The sequence below is a fragment of the Drosophila yakuba genome, chromosome 3R (assembly GCF_016746365.2).
Source record: "Drosophila yakuba strain Tai18E2 chromosome 3R, Prin_Dyak_Tai18E2_2.1, whole genome shotgun sequence".
Classification (NCBI taxonomy): domain Eukaryota; kingdom Metazoa; phylum Arthropoda; class Insecta; order Diptera; family Drosophilidae; genus Drosophila; species Drosophila yakuba.
This window is the reverse complement of record NC_052530.2, coordinates 12,880,187-12,898,362: the sequence shown is the minus strand read 5'-3', so window position 1 is coordinate 12,898,362 and position 18,176 is coordinate 12,880,187. Positions and strand designations below refer to the sequence as shown.

General features: G+C 39.2%; 1 pseudogene; it reads left to right on the top strand.

Annotated features, from left to right (window-relative positions):
* On the top strand, positions 1–13,758 carry LOC26534694 (annotated as a pseudogene).
* The last annotated feature ends 4,418 nt before the right edge of the window (positions 13,759–18,176 follow it).

The window sequence follows — 18,176 nt, the reverse complement described above, 5'->3', positions numbered from 1 at the left end:
ATGAACTGGCAGAAGAGTGGAGTGGAGAAGCTGTGGAGGCGATGGAGCAATCAACAGCAAGCTGCTGCCAACGGCAAGAAGGAGGCGGCCTCCGATGACTTATGGCCAGGACATGCAGGATGTGGACGAGTGGCGTTCAAACTTATTGGCTAATGCGAGGCTGCCAATTGAGGCAAAATGAAGGCAGGACTGGCGCAAATTTGTGAATAATTCAGAAATCAATTTCAAATGGGCCCCAGACAAAAGATGAACAAGAATCACACACTTTGCGCAGACAAAAGAGTACGGCCAACTTGGAGCTGGAGTTGAAGATGGGGGGAGGGGAGGTTTCAGAATGGAACTGGAGATGTCCAGACAATGGCCAAGAATGGCAAACAATTGAACCGAACATGGCAGCTACATGGCAGCCCAACAAGAAGCAGTTAGAATCAGACGAGCTCCGAGCCTTGGCTTTATAAATAAATAAGAGCGCTGGAAATAAATGCAAAAGGATCTGGCTGACAGGCGGAAGGACATGTGCATATATTTGGACAATGCAGCAGCGGCAACGGCAACGGCAAAGGCAAAGGCAGCTATAAAAGATAGCAACAAGAAATCAAGAGCAAGAAACAAGGATGCACAAGGACCAAAGCGTGCGAAGGACAACATCCAGAAGACACACACTCACACACACACACTCACAGCCAGGAGGAGTGATGCTGTCTGGCCATAAGTAAATACACTCTAGCACACACCGAGCTGAATTTCTTGTTTTATTTCGGCATTTTATTGTTGGCAAATTCCTCCCCAGCCCCAGATCCTTTGCTCCTTTTTGCACAAGACGTAGCCAAGGGCAATGACAACGGCGATGGCAATGCCAACAGCAGCGACAAAATAAACCTAAACCTCAACCAAGATGCAGACTCCAGTGTCCAGACTCCACTTCCTCACCCTGCAGTTCGGCTTTTCCAGGCAAACTTCGTTGTGTTGCCAAATTAAAGTTTTCAATTAAAATTTGGCCATTGTTGTCATTTGGCTGCCTGCCCTCCTCAATCTTCCCAGCTTCTTGTTGTCATAGGATAGAGCTGAAAAATGCCAAGGGGCGTGAGATGCGCAGAAGGACTATGTACTGAGCCTGCATGGACAATCAAGAATAAGTTCTAAACTTCCGAAATCTGATTTCATTACTGTCAACTCACTGAGCAAAAAGTGACAAAGAAATAGCAGTTTTTTATTAAGCAAATGAACATCTTGCCATGATTTAAAAATTTATTAAACTATTTATATTATATTTTGTCGAATATTTTGTAAAATATCCTATGATATGATAACTTGCACGAAACTGATTAAATACGTATCAATTGAATCAGACCTGAACTGACTGAGTATTGTATACTCGTATTTTTTTCCAGTGCTATCTAACTGCGAGACAGCTCTATCTCGGCTGATTAGTCAGCGAAACCCACGCACAAAAGCGCGTCATTAATATCCATAAAGGCCGGAACGACTTCTGCCCAGATGGATAACTTTAAATCAGAGGGACAAAGGCTGCATTAGCTACGTTTGACAGGTCGACGTTTCGTTAATTAGCGGCTCTTTCATCAATTTTAATATAATTTTGTAACATTCAACGGGCTGCAACCGCAACGGCCCAGAGAAATGGGGGTCCTCGAAAAGATGCCATATACGAGTATGTATTTATATACAAGTATAAGGCAGATATGTTGTACAGCATAGTTCTTTACAGTTGAACAAGCTGGTCACTGGTAGGTGGATAGGCCTGCGGAGATGGGGAGCCTGGGGAGCAGTGGGAGTTATGATAACATTCATTTGCCTGTGAATTTCCCAAAAGGCGTGTTACAAACTTTGGGGCGCTGCTCGAACTATCCTCAAAGAGGGAGGTTTGGGTCCAGAAAAACACGCATGGGCAAACATAAGATGTGTGGGGGCGAGGTTGGCTGGATGTGAGAAGACCAGGGTCGGGTGTATTTCAGTACAAAGGATTATTTCGTCTCGACCAAACATGCAATTAATTATAAGCTTAAGGCCTTGGGTCCCGTCCCTTTACGCTTTACGGCTCGTTGCATGTTGTTGTTGCTCCTGTTGTGGCACTTCCACATGGGGCTTGAAAACTTGAAAGATAATAACCTTAGCTTACAGCCAGACTGAAACAAGGACATTGTGCCTGCGGGGTGAGCGTCAGCAGGGAGGAGCACTACAACTATTATTTATTCCCAAAAGTTTAAGGCAACATCATTATCTTTTATGCACAACGGCATATCCACCTCCTGACAATCCCGTCCAGTCCGGCAAGGATGTGCCCTTCCAACCCTTTTCCAGCTTCCAGCCTGGGCTCCTTCAAGAAAACGTTCCTGGGGTTCGGACTTCTATCTCGGCGAGTGTGTGTGTGTGAGTGTATGTACACTCTTTCATTAAAACCCACTCGCACACGCCCGCATAAAAGTTGCTGCGGCCATATTCCTGGCCAACAACCCCCGAACTATATCCTTTTTCAGGGACCTGTGGGTGGGCGGTCGAAATTCTGTGTTTAGTTTCACAAAAACTTTTCAACACCATCAGCTCAAGACATAAAAACTTATCGCCAGCCTGCCTACCCACCCTCTAAGCCTTTTTCCCCGCACTCCGGAATCGAGTTTGCGTGGAATCCAACCCCCAATTTGATAAATTTTCGGAACGAATAGCTCTTGGAGCTGGTCATTGTGGTTGTTCCTTGGATATTGGACAACTGAATATTATACTTTATTCTGAAACCATGGAACGGGGCTTAGAGCCCTCTGATATCTTAGCAGACGTCACTTTGACTTAAGGGTTGCGACAACCGATTGATAAGTTCAAAATTTATCATATGAAACTTGCATTTAAAAAAACAAATTAAATTTTATTTTCTAAGTTCAATGTAATAAGAGTTCTAAGACAATAGCACCATTACTGAGTTAGAGAAGTGTTCAAAAAATCATGTGATACCTAGAGTCACACAGCATCTTAGAATTTTTCCAACCCCTTAGCAATCTTCCCTGCTAGCCGGTCAGAGGTCAAATTGACCAAGATTTTCTCACACTGTTTTGGGCAGCTTTTCAACTCTTTTCTCCGGCCGGCAACCGGACAGGCAGGTTTTTGGGAACCTACGAGCAGCCTCCTCTTCGCCTGTGGGAACGGATGCTGTCCAGTTGTGGAATCACCTCCGTGTGGGAAAGAGCATCTTCGAGGAGAACACTCGTAGCAGTAGTAGTGGCAGTGGCAGTGGCAGTTGCAGTGGAGTGGAAGCATCCAAGACTAGCTGTGAGTAATGGCAGGGTCAAGCCTTATCTAATAGCTGGGGCCAAAACGAATTGCAGTGGCAAAAAAGGGAGGCATCCGTTCGCATCCACCCACAATTCGTGTGTTGCAGAAGAACTATTCAAACTTTCGGTCATGGCATAATACCTCCAACAGTTGAACAATCCAACAATCCGGCAGTGGCCAGGACGAGGCACGTAGCCGGATTTAATGTCCCGCAGTGGTACTTGAGAAAAAGTAGTTGGCACATTTGGTAAATGGCCATGGGAATGGGCGGCAATCGGGATGGAGGTGCTGCTAAGAACTTTTACTTTGCAGCTGAAAAGTAATGGGAGATCCTGAATGGGTCCTCTCCGTCTCGCTCTATTCGCAAGAAACTTTTGCCAAAGCAAAAAGTTTGCTCAGCAAAAAGAACCTATATATATGTATATACATATATATATACGGATATATATATATATATATCTATGTGTACATACGAATCGTATATAATGTAATGCAATAAAACGAAAACTGTTTTGGCCTCGGCACCCAACCCAAAACCAAAAACTCAAACGGAGGGCCTTGGCAAGAAAACTTTCTCGTGCAGAGGGAGCTGAAATTTAATAGAAAACGTTCTTGTTGGAATTTTCATTTATAAATATTCCGGAGACGAAGTGGAGGGGGTTATAGCAGGACGAGACTTCAACTATTTGCAGCAGCAAATTCCAAGAAGTTTTAGCCAAGCTTCGGTGGCAGAAGTGGTAGAAATGGGAGAAATGGGCCAGGAAATGGCAAAGGATGAAAGTCGCATCTAGCATGGCTTCTAAAAACATTCATGTACATAACATTTTGTCGACTGGTAGTTTTTTGCAACTCTTTGCTTATGATTTATCGCAACCATCAAGAAGAAGCCCCCAGCCTTAATTTCGTCTAAGTGGAAGGCCAAAGTGGGGGACACTCGCAGAAAATAGCAGTTACACATTTTTAGAAAGCCATTAATTATGATGTCACGATCTAGCAACATATTAAAATACATCAGCACTATGCTGAAGGATATTGCATATTTATTTCGTTTATTTATCTAAACTAAAAAGTTTGGCTCTTTAAACGTAATGAAATACATTCCTTGAACTAAAGCTATGAGCTTTAATTCCTAAATTTCTTTGAAAGCAAAGGAGCCTGCTCTCAAACATGTAAAGAAATATTTTTCTCAGTGGACAGTGGGCCGATTAGGTGGGACACACGCAATTTGCATGCTGCTTTGGGGGATTGGTGGGTGGTTTTGGGCGCACATACTCCACGGCCGAGTGCTTTTCATGTTCCACTTTTGATGTTCGACCGCACGCATTACGGATCTGCCTTGGACGGAGCAACTATTCCGGCATCTCGCCGCCTTCTGCGGAAACTTTCCCCTCGTCAAAGTCAGCTTAATTAATGAACAGCCTCCCACCCAAAAACCAGGAGGTGTGGTGGCAGTGGAAAATCAATATTCGAATGCCCGGATGCGGAATCCTTTTTGTAGTCCTCGTGGCGACATCAATTAGAACACGTCATCTTGGCCGCCTCCGAGACTTTCGACCAGCAATGACGGTACAGTCACACACACATACATTCATGCCCATGGCCAAGAGTAGAAGAAGAGGCGTGGCATGGTCGAGGGGTGAGGGTCTGAGAACTGGTTTTTGCGCTTGGTGTGCGAAAACTCACCCCCGAAAACGCAGGAAGATGCTGCCGGCTGAACAACCTCCGCCCCTAAGCGATTCTAATAAGAAAGCGGCGCCATTTTGAATTTGAGAACAACCCCCGGTTCTGTAGGAGGATAATAAGTGCGGGCTGAGTAAGCGTGCTTCTTATTTATGACATTTTTATGCTAATGGAATCTGTCCTCATGTTCATATGTGTGTGGTGCGTGTGTGTGGCCCTCGGGGATTAAGGCCTCTGATAAGAAAACACTGCGAATCCTTAATATACTCGTTCGTCTGAATCTGTGTGTGTGGTGTGCTGATTGTTGCAAATGGCGGCAAAATAACGGACATTTTATGGCGGGTATTAAAATATTCATTAAGGAATATGGAGCAGTAGAGAAATGCAATCGAGAAAATAATTATACAAAATGTACGATGAGAATCGCTGAAGGGAAATTAATTAAGAATAAGGTATTTGGCATGAAAAGAATAGGGTAAAATTCAACTTATAACAGATTTTTACTTTGTTTCTGAGACAAATTAAATCTAAGAAAACTACTCTTTCTTATCTTACAACCTAGAACTAAAATGCCATTTTACAAGATTTTTAGAAAACTCGATGACGAAAATTAAAGCAGCCCTGCAAAAGTAATACAGAAAAACGAGATTTCTTGTGCATCTTCTGGCATTTAATTCGGCATAAAAAGTCTGCAACATTTCCTTGCATTCATTAAAGCATAAGTCTTGCCATTTCCTCACATCCTTCATTAACATTTTTATTAGTTGGAAGGGAAATTTTCAACTCCCGAAGCAAAACAAATCCCAACTCACAGCGTTAAGGGGACAGAGCCATTAGGCACTTGTGTCTTTATGGCGCTGATAAACTCTTTTGTAGGAGGAATACTTGCAGCTGACATAATTATAAAAGGAAACAAATGTGTCACACACGGACACACAATCGCAGAAAAACCCATACACACTTTCCGAGGGACTCTCGCAGGACCCACAGATACAATTACAGCAGCAGGAACAGAAACAGAAGCAAAAGCAGAGACACATATCTGAAGGGTTCAAGCTGAAACAAAAGGATTCTTCTTTGGCACACAAAATCGTTAATGATAAAAATACAAAAATGGGTAACACACATGTTTAATGCCAAATGTGGCAGCCAGACAAACACTGCTACATTAAGCTTGGTCGGAGGATGAAAAAGGACACGTACACAGACCCACGCAAAGGACTAATAAAAGCATGGTAAAAAGGGCGGTGAAGTGAGAGCAAATGGAAGAGAAAAAAGTTAAAGATGCTAGCAAAGAAATTAAGCAAAGAGCCAAAAGATCATAATGTGTATACGAACGTGCAAGACTACTTTACTTCTATTATAGTACCAGTATTAATAATAAAAAAGTAATTCATATAATCATATAATATTAAAAACAAAGTAATTCATATAATCAAGGTAATACATTAAGTTCAGCTTCTTAATACATTTCTTTCAGATTTTCCTGCCCACAGTTGGTTTCAAGTTCTCCAGTGCCATCGGTAGGATCCAGAAATCCCAACCACATCTCAGCCACGCCCCCATTTAAAGGCTGACTCGATCCATAGGCCAGACACAACCGGAAGCCATTTCCTTCGCCAGGCTAAATCAGCCAAAAATTCCCAATTAATTTGCACATCAATTTTCAGGCGTAAATAGAAACCGACTACGACGCCCAACCCCTTGACCAAATTAAATTGCCTTGCGAAGCATCAATAATGGCATAAAAATTGATTACATTTGCTGGAGACAGCAGCCAGAAGTCCACTAGTTATAGTTGAGATCCAGAACTGTTGGCTGGCCAGGAAATGGGCTAGAAGGAGCTGAGGCTTAGCCCATTCCAGGCCACTGGTCCCAAGCTTTCCTCCCTCTATTTTCTTGCACTAACACCAACTATTATGGGGGGAGAGGGGGGAATATCCTTGAGGCCCAAGCGTGTCACAGTATTTGTGTATCTGTGGATGAAAATGGGTCTTACGCTCGAGCACTGAGAAATAAGTTGTGGATTTGTTTTAGATTGATATTAAATATTTATACTGAAGATAAAAACTAAGTCTATTTATGTCCTACATCTTACAAGCAGAAATTCGTAAATAAATGTATTCTCAATGAGTATCTTTTTTTGTAAGCAACCAATGTATCTAAGAATAATACATACTTTGACAAAATCAATAAGGTTTTTTATATTATATATTTATTAAATTATATTCCAATAATAAACTGTAAACTTATCAACCTTGCCTTGTTTTAAAAGACTCCGCGTTTTTCTGTCTGCACTGCCACTCTGGAGATAGTTGCCATAGAACAGGCAACATCATTTAAACTTGCACTGATGAGGGTGAATACAAAATACAAAATACGAAATACAAAGTAAAAAAATGTTTCCGTTTCTTGTTGTCCTGTTTTGATGACTCTCTCTCTGTCTGCCTGTGGGTGTATTAGTATTTATGTGACCGTGTGACTGTGTGTATGCGTGTGTCTGGGCCAACTAATAAATATGAACGAAATGAAACTGCCCAAAAATTTCCACACAATCACACATTATGCACACCCTCGCACACACATGCACACACATTAGCTGTATAGTTTTGCCTGTTGGCTTTCAAGTTGACTGCAAAATCCGCAAAAGAACGCCACACGCACACACCCACATAACTGCCCCCCTTAAGAGTCTGTGCCTCTGTAAGTGTGTGTGCGCATGCCAACTTTCGCTTCATAAGTGGTTGCCTCACATGTCCCTGCACAAGGATGAATGTGTGCGTGTGTGCGTGTGTATGGGTGCTGAAAAATGAACCCATCATGGCCGAAAAACTACAGCCGGAAATTCGGTTAGCAAGTGTTGGCTCCCAGTTTCCAGCGTGGGTGTCCTGTATGTGTGTGTTTAATGAGTGTCCTTGTTCTCATACCCTTCTGATGGAAGACTCCGCGCCGATCAACACCATCCGCACTATATTGATAGTTATTTCGTGCACCTGCAAGGGGCACATTGCCAAGAAATGTGGAATCCATATTTTAACTATTTATCTATCTGTACCAGCATTATATTAAAGGATTGTTATTATTTAAGGTAATTAAAAATAATGTTTAAATATTTAAAACGCATCATATGTAATAATATCAAATACAAGTTATAAGGAAATGTTAATCAAAATATAAATAAATATAACAACAGAAAACGTTGATTTTATACTTACATATGTTTCAGTCAGCGCGTAGCATATTTTTCCATGGACAAAAGGACGAAAAAGGGATTTAAAATGGATAATTAATCGTCAAAGGTCGGCTACAAAACCTAACTCATTCCCAAAGCATACAGATTCAGTTACATAAAAGAGTATGCCATCTTTCCTTGTCCGCAGTTTAACTTGTTTCATTCTGTATTTTTTTCTTGAAGTCAAATTATGGTAACATAAATGTGGGCGGCAGGCGGTCCAACAACATGGCAAAGGATAAGGATGAACCAAAAAAATGGTTGGCCAACCAAAAATGAGGGTCTTCGGAGCTGGGCAGAGATAGGAACTTGTGTGAGTATTTTTAGGCGCCTTTTTGATCCAAACAATGCCAGCCGACTCGACTGCCCTCCTCCTCCCCGCCCATTTGGACCCCCTTCTTCTTAAAGGCCAGCATTTTCTCTGGAAAAGCCGTTTGTTGAATTTATTTTCCCCATATCTGTTCGTGTGGGTTGAGCAGTGTGTGTGTGAGCGAGTGTGTTTGTGTGTATCTTTTGCTGACTTTTCAGGCACTCAGACGCTCGGCCTGGATACACACGGTCAGGACACTTTCACAGGATAAACTGGCACGCACAATCCTTCTTGGCAAGTACCTCCTTTGTGTAGGCCCTGTCTGTGTCTGTGTCTGTATGCGAGTGTGTTGTTGTCCTTCTTGTGCCCGTTGTCCTCAGCAGGCATCCCATCCTTGGCCGCATCCCCAAATCCATTTTCTCTCTTTCGGTTTTTACTTGTATTTTATATGAAAACTTTACAACATACAAATTTGCATATATAGAAGTCCCCTCGTCGCAGTGTATGTGTATGTGGGTGTGCGTGAGTTTGTGTTAGTGTTTGTATGAGCGAGGAAAATGTATGCAAATTTCAAGTGTTTCCTCTTCGTTATGAACCCAACTTCAATGCAAAATTAACAACAATATGCAAATTTTCTTTTCGTCCACTCCTCCCCTTGTCCAAATTTTAGGTGGCCAAAGGACCCGAGCCTAACGGCAGCCTTCATCTAAAGTTTAGGCATTTTGTACACAACTGTACCACAAAGTTTCGTGCAAGAAAATAAATGGTGAAACCGTCTTCTGGCGCCAACATTTTTAGATATCGAAACCCTAATATAAATAAATTATAGTCCGGAGTTTAATGCTGAAATAAGTTGACTTGCAGATGAGGCCTAAAGAAATGTGGACTTAATTAGTTGTTATGAAAGTAACATCTTCATTTACTTTAACGTTACCATATCAAATATTAAAGAAATAATAATAATAAAAAAAATTTTAATAAAATATTAATCATAAATATTACAAATAAAAAGGCTCTTTTATAATTGCTGTCTATACATTCAGTTTAAAGAGCTGCACCCATTCTTATTAATAGAAATATTTTATAATTAACTTTATTCTCGGAAAAGTGTATTTTCCTCAAAGAAAGTTGCACTGTATTTCCGGCATTTAATTTGCACACGGTGCGTATCATTAACGACAGCCAAACTGTTCATTCACAATAGACCGCCAAACCTCGTCGTCCTAGCACCTAATGTCCCATTTCGGAATGCTCTCTCATACTCGCAGACGTGAATAGATGTCGTGACCCCACCTCTAACCCAATGACCGGGACCAACCCGGGCCAAACAAGGGTTAACAGCAATTTAAATAATAAAAGTGCTCGGCTCCGGGATTCGGGGAAACGGAAAAGTACAAAAAAAAAAAAAGCGGCGCAACCCTTAACTTGTTGCTATGCTCGAAAGATGGCATCCAAAATGAAACTAGCAAAGATGCGAAAAAAAATAACGGACGGAAAGGAGTAAGGATTCACCGTCGGCTGGCGACCAAGAAAAAGGTTGACCCACAAGCGGAAAGTTCCAGCTGATGTGGGTGATGGATTACGGATGGATGCATTGATGGTTGGGTGTCTGGGGCGACGGCCTACTCCAAATGGATTACATGGGGAAATCTGGGTTAGAAGAGTCTTTCGCTTAAACCGCTATTGACCTGTGCTGGTCATAAATTTAAAACTGACAAATTTCGTTCCCGCAAGCAAACTTGTTTCCATTTCCAATGCGAGACGCCCAGGAACTGAGTGTGGAAAAACATGTTCAAATAAGGAATTTTTCCCATCATCAGGGCCAGACAATTGCAGTTCAAATGGTCAAGGATACGCCAGGAAGTAACTGAAGAACCCTCGGACCCTCTGAAACCAGTTTGGTCCAGCGGCTGCTGCTGCAGCTTTTTTGAGCCCGCCAGGTGTGCGAACTGATGCTGCTGGCTACAGATCTCGATCCTTGGAACCACCCCGCGATCCCAGACCCACCACCACCAAAGGGAAACGCGAGCGTTTTCCGATCTTTTGAGCGTTGCTTTTTTCTATAATAAACTTGTCCAACGGGTTTTCATTGTTGCCAACGGCGTCCTTTGTCCACATCCTGGCAGACAATGGACAAAGCTCTAGCATCCTGATTGCGATCGGATCGCTTAGCGTCGGTTCGAACGATCTGGCGGGTATATAAACTGCGGCTGCTGCGCAGAATCAATCAGTTTCATTTCAATCTTCAAACGCTGAGGATCAACAGCAGCAGCAGCAGTAGCAGCAGTAGTAGGAGCCGCACAGGAGCAACAGAAGCACCAGGATCGAGGACTCCTCGCAGCGCCATGACCAGGCGGCGCTAAGGAGGCTGTTGCAGCATCTCCACACCGACAGAACAACTAAATCAACCAAATCCACCGCAGCAAGCCCAACAAAATTCAGTCGAAAAAGTTGCAAAAATTCAACCGCCGAATGTCAGATTAATTTGTATAAAAAAACCCCAAGTACCAACAAGCCAAACAACAAACGAACAATTTGCGAAAATTGTTAATGTGAAATTTACACATTTTCGTGATATGGTTAAAGTATAACAAAAATACCCAACACAAAAAACCAAGAGCCTAAGTTTAAGCAAAAGTTAAACCAAATTCAAAAATTAAAATCAGCAAAATATCCAATGAAACCAAAGCAAAATTTAAATATTTTCACAACATACAACCACGATACCAACTTGGATTAATAATAATTGCAAAAAACCAAAAGCAAAAATTCCAAAGTAACATCGAAATTCACATCGGAAAGCTGATAGCCAAGAAAATTGTTAAACGCCTGGAACCAATTGGAAAGTTTACAACGCATCTGGCCAAATAGCACGAGATGAAAAATCTTTAGTGAAGAGAGATAATAATATCGTTTTTATATCTTACAGGTAAGCGAGATTTTTATACTTGTTAGATCTTTATGAAAATGTAATTTCTTCAAATTATATAATTTTTTTAATATTTACTTCAAGGAACCCCAGAAGCTGAAGAAAGGAAAGCTATTATGGATCGAGCAGTAACCATACATCTTGCATCCGGATCAAACTCACATCCCCATCAACGAAATTGTTATGAAACTCAACAAAATTCTTAAGTGTTTACTGCTCATAATTCTCTACTGCAATGACAATCTCGCCAAGAACGAAATTCAAAATCCACACTGCTATCAAAATCGAATCGAAATTCCCAACCAGCCAAACTGCCTGTGTCTTAAGCAACTGCCACGCCCCGTCGCCGCCCACCGAAGAGTCCTGTGCCCCAAGCAAAAAATCCGGCCAGCAAATCACACCGAAATCCGACAGAAACTGCAAGGAAGGAAACCAAAATTCAAGTCCAGGCGCAAACCAAATATCCAAATACACTTTTGCTGGGGCCTAAGCCGACAAAGCTGATGATGATGAACTCGATGGCGAAGAGAAGGATCGAGCATTTGACGGCGAAAGCAGCAGAAGGACGAAAAGGAGCAGCGACGCCGACGCCGGCAGAAGCAGCAGATAACCAAGAGAAAGGAGAAAGCTGCCCCGCCGTAGATATCCAGCTGAATATCTAAGCAGGGGCAGTGATTTACCCCAAGCAGCAAAAGCCACCCCTCGACAGGAACCACACACACATACAGCCCACATCCTGCGGCGAATTCACACACAAGCACAAACCGAGACATAGAGAGAGAGAGCCGAAGCAGCAGCAAGAAGAGAGAGAGAGAGCGACTGAGTGCCCACCTTTTGCTCTCCGAATTTCGCAAGTATGTTTTGACTACTGTTTAGAAGATAATTTCAAAAACAGATTTGAGAAACCCCCCTGGAGCCTTACTAAGTAAAATTCCAAAAACCAAAGCATTTCAATCATATTCAAAAATATCCAAATTCAAAAGCCCAAAAACCGAGCCAAAGGTGAGCCTCCTTTCACTCTCGTTAGCAGCCCAGAAGCAAAATTTCAAAATCCCACCGACACAACTCAAAATCCAAAAACGAACTCTTCTTCTACGGCATCGCAGAAGGCTTCATTTCCAGAAGCAAATCCAAGTATCCATGAATATCTTATTTTTGTTATTCAACCAAAGAGTTCGCCCCTGCCCCGCCAAATTCCTCACACACAATGCAATAGTTTATCATTTTGTGTCCCAAAACGCAAATCGAAACAATACAAATTCGAAATTCGCGTTTCGTCCTTACGAATCTTTAGTTTAACCACAATATTAATGCAAAAATCAAGCAAATACCAAAAGACAGTTTCGCATGGCCCAGAGCTTTAGGCGCAAATCAACCACCCAGCCACACTCACTCACACACACACACCCCACACACACACTTTAGACAACACACACACACGCGCAGGGGTATGCTCACCAATACACTCACCCATCAAACACTCACACCCCTTTGGCAATAAAATGGCTGCAAAGGAAGCTGCTTCTACGATTCCCAAGAAGAAAAGAAATAGCCTGACCCCAAAAGTTCGATAGAAAAATACAACGAAATCGAGTTATAGGTTATAGGTTAGCGAAAAGACTATAGCCAAGCCGAACTCAAGTTTAAGAACTCTAGCATTTCTCAGCGCTTTCAATATTTCGTTGACATTTTCATTAAGGAAAGCAAAGGCGTTGCAGCATTATTTAATCACACGTTTTTGAAAGTTTCAAAGAAATATTTAATGCGCCAGAAGTGCTGCTAGAAATTTGTACAGCAAAAGACGGTACAAAACCCCAGGAAGTCATTTAAACCACCCCCATCCCTTAAGAACACAAAAATGTCTTCTGGTCATTGACTTAGAAACAACTTCGACCGACGAAAATAACATTCAAACGGAAAACTCAATACGATAAGTTAAAATCAAATCAATATAATGCCAAGCCAATTCAAGTACTATATTCCGGTCAAAAATATTATAATTATTTTTATAATCTCTTTTTTATTCATTTACCCTCGACGTGAAATTACCAAAAACGATATCAGAACTATTACAACCAACAAATTCAAAATCCATCCAAATTCACACAGAGTTTTACTATACAAAAAAATGCAAAAAGTAATCGACCTTCATTACCCAAATTAAGCCTAACAAATTAAAATCCGGAAAATCAAAAATTCAATCCTAAGTTCAAGCACAATAAATTTTTTTTATGAAAATTGTTTTTAAAACTCCTTATTCAAATTCAATATCAAGTTAAACAGATTAAAAGTTAAGGTCACACGCCCTCAATACAAAAACGAAAAAAAAAAACAATTTAATCGGCCTACTAATTTAAAAAATACAACATATTCAAAATATAGTCAAAATACACACAATTACATTACATTGGCATAAAATTTTTAAAAATTTTATAAAATATTTTTCAGAATCCAAAGCCTAATAATACAATATCACAATTACAATACAATTTCAAGCCAAAAGCAAAACAAATCATATTACTTGTTAATCAGCTCGAAAATAATTATCTTCCATCCAAATTCAAAAAAAGGACTTTAATGAAATTTTCAACAAAATTAAAATTGAAATTCTAACCCATTAACCAAAATTAGGAACAAATTAAATTATTTCTTTTGGCAGTACTGAAAAATTTAAAGCACCCAATTAAAAATACAACTTTAACTAAAAATGTACTGATAAAATTCAAAATTATCAAAAATTCAAGGCTAACCTTATTTTCAATTACAAAAATTGCTTGCAGTATAGAAATTCAAACCCAAGTAGACAATAAAAAGCATTTTACAATTCGCCTCCAAATCTAAAGCATAAACTTTCTTATATATAAAATCAAAGAGGACAACATTTACAAATTCAAAACCAAACAGCTAAAAATTAAATAATTATCTATCCAAATTCAAAATCAACAAAGAATATTACAAAATTAAAAACTGCAAAACTAAAGATCAGTTCCAAATTCAGATTATCACAAAACAAAATATTAAATTCCAATTCAGCGAAAATAATTATCCCGCAATTCTGAATTACAAATGTAAATATCCGTTTTCGAATTCAAAATCAAAAATAGACAAATTCAAAATTAATTTAAAGTGAATACCAAAATTTTAATCCTAAGTTAAAACGTCAAATTTGTACCTTCATAATATCATTGCAAACCGAAACATCTAAGCAACAAAAGTAAATCAGAAAATGTAAATGTTTGATTATTTAGATTTTGTTAAAAACTCTAGCCAAGAAAAGACACCAAAATCAACCAAAATCGCATTTAAAAACCTGAACATACACCAAATTTTCATTTCTAACTTAAAAACCGAAAAGCACGATAAAAGCAATTTAAGAAAGTAAAAGCATTTTGAGAACAAATATCTAAAAACAAAAGTTCAAACCAAATTCAAAATCAATATCCCAAAAAATGTAGTTGTTTTCTTAAAATTCAAAATCAATATCCCAAAAAATGTAGTTGTTTTCTTAAAATTTTACAGATTTAAAATTTTTAAAAATTAATATTTATAAAATTTATTTTTGAAAACACCACGTTAATTGGTAAAATTTAAGTTTTGATTCAAAAATCAAGCAAATCACTGCCTTTAACCATTAGTTTCATAATTTAAAAAAAGTATATTTTTCGACCAAGACAAAATATAAAATATTAAAATATTAATCAAAAAAGCAAAAAAAGAAAATTCCATTTCATACACAGTTAGAACAAAAACCGTTTAAAATCACATTTAGTTAATAAATTGAAGATGAAAACAACCAAAATTAAAATATTAAGAAATCTAGTCCTGAAAAAAGTTTGAAAAACATTTCTTCAGCTCTTTCTTCAAAAATCCTAATGACTGAAAACATCAATTTATAAATCTGAAAAAAAGAAACAAAAATTGCAATGATAAACACAATTTAAAAGTCAATAAAAACAGTTCCTAAACCATTTTATACATAAACTGACAAAAGGATTTCATTTGTAAATATCCTATAAAATTATAATCTAAATGAAAGGAAATTATTAGAACAAACCCACATTTTCAATTCAAATTTCTTATTTAGGCTGCAATTATAAAATGTTTTAACCTGTGAAATACAGAATAAACAGTAATACAAAAATCAAAAATTTTGAAAAAGTCGATAAAAAACAAATTAGTTTAATTTAGAACAAAACTATTTACTTTCACTATTCACAACTTTAAAAACTTTTATTTTTACATTTCATGAATATATACATTTTTAACATTTCAAATTATTCTCGTAAGGTATCTACTTAAAATTTTAAAAACTTTTCAAATTGTTTAGCTTAATTTATCAAATTTAAAATATGCGCTACCAGTTTAAAATTTTTTTCAACATTATTCGCAATTAAAGGTCTGGAATACCAAAATTACCCGATTTGAATCTCAAAAGAAATCAAAATGCCTTAAACCCCAAAATTAATACATGTATTCAGCAAACTATTTAACAAATCATATGAGAAATATTATTCATCTAAAAGCTGTAACATTATTTTTACTTTTAATAGACAAAGAGGTCTCCTTATTCAGTACCAAAAATAATAATAACATATCTAAATTACTTTATTTTAGAACCAGCCAAAGCAAATCCAAAAATCTAAATTCAACTTTCGGCTCTCTGGCAATCATCAAAATTGAAAAACGAAACCCAAAATTCAAATCAAAATTGAACCACAAACCGGCCACAAAATTCAAAATTCAGACCAAAATTAAATTTAATGCATTTATCAGACCAGGTAATCAAAACTCTATCCAAAATCATACAAAGCAGCATAGTATTTCATAGTAATCAAAATGACAATAAGAAAAAGTGCACATTCAAAAGTCCAACCAAACCATTGCCAAATGAAATAAGTCAGAAACAAAACGAATCCTGTTCAGAAGTCGCAGCATTTCGAGGAACCTTCGGTGCATAATTATTACCACATTAAGATGATTAAGTATTCGCAGCCCACCCATTAAATTCAGCAAACAAAACCAAGCCGCCAAAAATTCAAAAACAAGAGCAAAAAAAAGAACTCCAGCTAAATTTCAAAAAGGCAGTATTATAAATTACAAGAAACTGCGGAAGTTTTAATGCGACAAATGTCAGGAGCAAAAACGGAGACCACCGAAAAGCACCAAAAATTCCAAACTGGAGCTGGCGAAGAAGACGCGACAGGAACAGGAACATGGTTAGGGAAACTCCTGGCAACTTTCTGGCCAAAATCTTACAAATGGCGGCCGAAGGGCGAGGCAAGCGGCAAAGGGCAGATAAATCACAGCGAAACAAAACAATTGCCAGCTCTCGTGAAAATTCCAAATCCACAAGAACAAAAACTGAAACTGAATCTGAAACTGAATCTGAGCACTGTATACTGTAAACTATAACAAAAACCGAAACAAAAACAAAGGCACGCGATTTCAAAGAAGAGGGTTGCAAGACCAGAAACCAAAATCAGTTCAGCCGGCAAAATCCGAAAACCAGGCAGCATCCATCCTCAAAAGATTCCACGATGACCATGACCACTTTGATCCGCCCTAAGAGAGGCGAAGTCCTCAAGCCCATTACTTTCGCCCGAAGGCCGCCGCACAAAAATCTCAAATTTGAAGACACACAACAACTTAACCCAAATCCAATTCATAATCAAAATTATTATCAAAATCAGTATCTCAAACAAAATGAAGGCATCAGCAGCATGGCCAGCAGAACCGCAACTTTAAGTAATATTCGGCACGAGTGTCACGAGCACAGCTAAAAAACTTGAAACTCAAAACTCGCAACTTCGCACTCCGCAATCCGCACTCCAAACACCAAACTCAAACTCAGCAGCTGCAGACTCAAACCCAAACTCTCATTTTCAAATTGTGGTCAGACTTGGTTTCTTTGGCAAAAGTTCGAACCATCATCATAGCATCATGCAGCTGAAAGCACATCAAACAAAACTCCAAATTTATATAAACTACTGGCAATAGCCGAGGTCGAGGCATAATTGCCATCAATAAATAAAATATGGCTGGCATGAGAGCATGAGCGCACAGAAACCCACTACACGCTGCACTGCAGCAGACCCTCTGCCAAGAAGACAGGACAGACCCAATCCGAGTAAGAGACACCGACCCATCCTCCACAGCAGCCAGTCAATGGCCACTAGACAGCAGAACGTTTTGATTTATAAATTCATGGCAAAAGTTGCCCGGCCAAGTGGCAGCCGCCGACTATGACGACACATACTACAACCAACTATCCGACCAGCCAACCAACCAACCAACCACCCAGAGACTTGGCAAACAAGAAACTGCAAAAACCGTCTTATGAAATTACACATTTCCGACTTGTACTACTAAAAACCCCTCGAAAGCACCCAAGCCGAAGCCCCAAAAGAAAAAACCAAATTCAAGCAACCAAATTTACAACGAAGACCCTCCTCCAAATCCGGCACAGAAATTTAGTTATGAATTTTATTTACACACAAGCCCATTTATAGAGAGCAGCATATTCCCACCTTTGGCTAGTAGGACTACAAAAATCAAAGAAAAATCAAAAAACATACAGAAGTACCAAGAAAGTTTCGGGCAATTTGGAAATTTGCAAAATCATTGAGACAAACGCGAGAAGCACCCACGAAGAGTAGCAAATGGAATCTTGTACAATAGTTCTATTGAAAGACATTCGAAAAGCAATGAAAAAAAAAAAGAAAGCTAGAAAATCATATCCTTCC